The sequence below is a fragment of the Bombus affinis genome, unplaced genomic scaffold, assembly GCF_024516045.1.
Source record: "Bombus affinis isolate iyBomAffi1 unplaced genomic scaffold, iyBomAffi1.2 ctg00000080.1, whole genome shotgun sequence".
Taxonomy (NCBI): Eukaryota; Metazoa; Arthropoda; class Insecta; order Hymenoptera; family Apidae; genus Bombus; species Bombus affinis.
In genome coordinates this window covers 1068487-1073557 of record NW_026108828.1, presented here as the reverse complement: position 1 = coordinate 1073557, position 5071 = coordinate 1068487, and the positions used below count along the sequence as shown (strand labels likewise).

At 37.6% G+C, this 5071-nt stretch overlaps 1 long non-coding RNA gene across 2 annotated transcripts; it reads left to right on the top strand.

Annotated features, from left to right (window-relative positions):
* The first annotated feature begins 310 nt into the window (after positions 1 to 310).
* LOC126927241 (uncharacterized) lies at positions 311 to 2673 on the top strand. Of its 2 annotated transcripts, XR_007715306.1 has the most exons (4): positions 311 to 578; positions 1233 to 1357; positions 1826 to 1918; positions 2553 to 2673. It is a non-coding gene; the product is annotated as an uncharacterized LOC126927241 (long non-coding RNA). The 2 variants fall into 2 exon arrangements; XR_007715307.1 differs by lacking the exon at positions 1826 to 1918 and having other exon boundaries at positions 317 to 578.
* The last annotated feature ends 2398 nt before the right edge of the window (positions 2674 to 5071 follow it).

The window sequence follows — 5071 nt, the reverse complement described above, 5'->3', positions numbered from 1 at the left end:
CGAAGATAAGACAGGCAAACGTGGTAAAACATTGATAATTCGGTTACAGGGAAATCGAATAAATTTGAAGTTGAAGAAAGTAAGAGAAAGTCGAAACGAAGCAAACGCGATTCCTTAAGCCACGATGTTCAGGGATTTTATAATCTTTCCGGTGACGTCTTCGACGTGGAATACCCAGAAGCTGAGAAATTGATTCTGTACGATGAAAAAGACGATGTCTCCACAGAACACAACGATACAATAGTGGAAGAATTATCGATCGACGTAAATCCTGTTGAGAAATGCTCAGTTGATATGACCGCTAGTTACTAAAAGGTTACTAGGGTTATGTTGGTACGACTCCTAACGACGCTCTTTTGTCATAGGAGTCGACCACGCCTTAATTGCTAAGACGCATTGGGAGAGTTTAGACGTTTGCTGTGTGATTTGGTGTTTTGTATAAGAGAGAAAATAAAAGGTGTGATAACCAATCCGAGTGGATCCGAGATTGATTATCAACCCCAACCTATATAAAATAACAAATCCCGAGGAAATTGGATACTTCTCTGGTCCTAAATGGCAAAGGAACAGATTATCAAGTAAGTCAAATATTTTTCCAAATGCCATTCTTGTACAATCGTTGCTTTTCTACTTACCACGTACAATATAGCGGTTAATAAATTAACGAATCATCGAATATTACTGAAAGAAAGAAATTGTACTGATATTCCAATCTATCGTGTACAAGAGTAATAATAACAGCATGTAATAAAAGAATAGCTTATCTTCAGCCTTAAAAGGAACTCGGTTTACAATTATTCTCCCTATTGCGTTCCACTCTCGCTTGATCTTCTACACGTTCATCTATATTTCGCTGTTTTTAATTTATTTTATTATTCCCTGTCTATTACACATATGTATATTGTCCATTGCACGAATCTTTATCTATCTTGCCTAATTTAATGTAAAAAAATAGAAAAATAGACAAATTTGCTGGAGGAATACGTTTACCAAAATTTGTCAAGAATTTTAAAAAAATTTGCAGGATGAAATTCACGGTAATACCGAATTGATATTTTTGAAATTATACTTTTGAAATAATTATTTATATCATAATAATTATTCCAGGAATACTTGCTCGTAGATATTAATTTATGCTTTTAATAATCATGCGTTTAAGCTATCAAGTCGAGTCGAGTAGACTTTCTAATTTCGTGGAAGATAAGTCGATTTCTAAGATAAGTCATTTCTAGAGAAAAGACCAGCTGCTAAGGATTCGCCGCCACGATGGCTAGAGCTTGGAATAGCTGCTGATTACTCCGTGGTAGATTTTCATGGAATTCGAGTACACCAATATATCTTGGCTCTTTTAAACATCGTAAGTAATACCAAACGAAATTCTGTTATTATACTTAGATATAGAATACCTCCTCCTACATATGTACGCAAGCAACCGGGAAACATAGGGCAGAGTTATGCGTATCTCTGTATTTTCAAGGTACGCTACTTGCTTTCAAACATCTCGATCGTATATTCGGATGGAAGCTCTGTATTTTCTGTTTACACTGTTCAAAGCTTACACGTATCTTTTAAAAAGTTCAGCGAATAATTTATCCGTAATGGAATTTTGTAATCGATTAATTTCAGCCATTCGGTAATTGGTTTTCCAATGCTGTTGAGATTAATAACGTACATTTCCTAAGATAAATATAACGAATAAAATTAATTTTTTAGGAAAATTATATAAGATACTATGTATTTACGAGAGTTTTGAATAATAATTTATTTGTAAGGCTGTAATACTGTTTCAACGCCTGTTACATTTTCGTACGTATTTTAATCCTAGGTCAGTGCAATTTACATGGACCCATCGCTTGAATCCAACATGATTCTAGTGATCGTACGAATGATTTTATACGCGGAAAAACGAGACGTTATGGTAAGCGATTTCCATTAAATTAAATCATTTAACTAAAGTAGTAACTATCTGAGATACGCATATGCGAGTGTCAATTATTTTATTTTCTACTTATCTGTACAGTGTATGGTATATAAATTATATAGGTCAAAATATCTGCGCATGACGTTTTAGATCGATAAAATGCAACGAGTTCCATTTTGTTAAATTGGACAACCGTGAACGATCCCTTGGAAACAAATTTCCAAACAAACAATTTTCACGGACCATTGACAAACCTCGCATTTATCGTGTATCCGAAATATCTGTATAATCGACTATTAAACCTTTTTCATCTCTTAAGAATCTTAATTTAATGTTATAGACCTATGATAATATCATTGATATACGACACTTGCGATTCCTTTTACTTTTCTATTTCTGCTATTCTTCTCTGCTGTCGAATCAACATTTCAACATTTTTCAGGAAGATTAAAATACTAATAGCGTTACAAGTTACATTTGATTACAATCAACAACACGATTACTTGCACGTATATTTATTATCATTGACGAATATTTATATATAGTATATAATGCATGATGTAATAATAAATATAATATATTCGTAATATTTGCTAGCTTTTATTAAGAAAATATTAATAAATCGTCGTAGGTCCGCCGTGGCGATGCCAGACGATCTCTCGAGAACGTGAACAAATGGAACAGAAAGATGCTGTCCTCGAAGGACGTAAATCACGATGTTGCTGTATGGTTGACGCGATTAGATATAGGAGGTCCTTCGAGATCGTGCGCGCTAAATCGAGACGAAGGCTTGACCAGCGCCTTTATCATCGCTCACGAAGTAGCACACATGTGAGTGTCCCACATGTTGGGATATCGTTGGTAAACTGAAATATTTATAACTGGCCTGGGTATTTACGCAGAGACCGTGTGCTATTTATTTATGCAAATACGTACTTTTACGAGAATAATTTGAAAAATGAAATCTCCATAGGAGAACTTATTATCTTTACCGAATATCACAACGAGTACTGTACTTTGAATCTGCCATAGATTTTTGCGTATTATGTGCGTTCTTGCATTCCTCCTTTCACCTACGATGGCTCTTAAACAAGAAACGATATCGTAACGAGAAATACAACTTAGCTGAGCGTCCACTTTGGTTCCACTAGTGTTGTCCCATACGACTTTGTGTTTGACCTCGCTATTAGGGGACTTTTTACCCAACGTTTCCTTCACCGCCTTCACTACCTTTGATTTATCGAACTTGAGACTTAAACTGGCCGTTACTAAATCTTCCGGCTTCTTCGACATCGGTTGGTGTCTCTTCGTGAACCAATTCGACGGTGCCATAAAGGTCGAAATAGCGGCTTTCGAGGATCCGCTAAGCTTACTTTTAGCTCCGTGCAATGTCGACACGTCGAAGCTGTTGGAACGGAAGCTCTTCGATCGACTTCCTTTCTGTTCGGTCGTTTTTCCGGGCCAGTTTGATTTGCTATCGTCCCGCGAACTCGGCGCTTCCTCGCCGCATCGGTTGATTTCCGTCGCGGAACACGCTAACGAGCTTAAGATCGATATCAGATCCGTATTAGAGCAGACAATGCCCGCAGCACCGGAAACGGATGCACTCGCGGCTCTTGGCAGTTCCGAGACGCGCTTTCGGAGAGAAGATGTCGGCGAAACCGACGGAGTAGGCATTTCAGAGAATCGTTGTTTCGGCTGTTGAGTGTAACGTTGAGCGGAACTGTTACCCTCCAGCGGCTGTATTTCGTACACTTGCTCCGTCGACGTCCTGTACATCCTTAAGCGCACCTGGCAAACGGATTGCTTTTATTCGAAAGACAGTTTCTTTTTTATCATAATTCGTGCGTTATGATACATGTTTCGATAATTGAGCCGTTAAGCGTGACAAAGCGATGGAATTGTTTTGCACAGAAATTCTGGTTCTAAAATTATGTTAGGGATTCTAGGGCGTAATAACATCTTGGAACGCAAAGTTATCGATGTGTCGATGAAAGTTAAGCGAGCTTTATCGAAGCACACGTTCGAGTCTTTGGGCGATTGCTAGGAATACGCGTAATGTTCTTTTCTGTGAGCTGAAAAGTTGAACGACTATAAAAGGCGTTTGTAGAGGATTTCAAAACGGAAGAAGAGGCAGATTATTTAATACATAATATCTTCCTTTATAATATATCTAATATCCTAATAATTAGATGAACGTAATACAAATGTTTAGAATCAGAAATTATCTGTTTATATAGAGATCTGTTTGATGCAAGATCTAACATCAATCAAATCGGATTGTATGGATTGTGTATTTGTCTGTGTTAATCCTTTGACGTCGATACCAACGATGTATATAGCAAATGGCGGTTATCAGCCAAGATTATGAGTACGTAGGGAAGAACAGAACTGAACGCTTGCTGTTCCAATAATGACGATCCATAAAAGTCTGAACTCTAATAAAAAAAAAACGCATGATAACGAATACAGCGCGTATTCTTTCGTATGTCTTCAATGAATATGTATAAGTTTGCTCGTAACAGAGTTGAAAAATGCCTGTAGCGTTCCAAGTTTGAACAACGTTTGTGTCGCGCGAAAATTGAACAATATCTGAACCGCTTGAACGTTAACAAGTATCTTTTTCTGTGTTCGAGGTGTGAATGCCGCGAGTGTCATGACCAGCCTTTCACGTGCTCTTGGCGCGCCTTCTACTGGCAAAGATGGGACGCTACTTGAACTAACACGAGATGTTAGTTTTCCGAGAAGATCACGATATCTGTGCGGGTGAGGAAGTTCGGCAACTTGTACCGCTGTAATATAATTCCAAATTACCCTGCGGAGATACCGAGTTTACGACACGTCCCTGGCGATTGAGCGCGGGATGAAGCAAATTTCTATGTTATTGCTTAATAATTTATGATTCCAATTGAAAAATAAGCTTCTTCGCGACCATGCTATAAGCTTCACCGACGAAGACGTGCTTCCTTAGCGAGGCTCCTGACGAACAAGGAATGAAAACCATAGCGACTCGATTCGTCCGTAATTTTAACTGTTAATTTTCGCCTAATTAATAATTGTTCTAACTCCATCTAAAAAAGAAGAAAAAAAAGTAATTGATGAATCCACGTATGCGTACATTGTTATAAAGAACGATATGATGTGTAAATA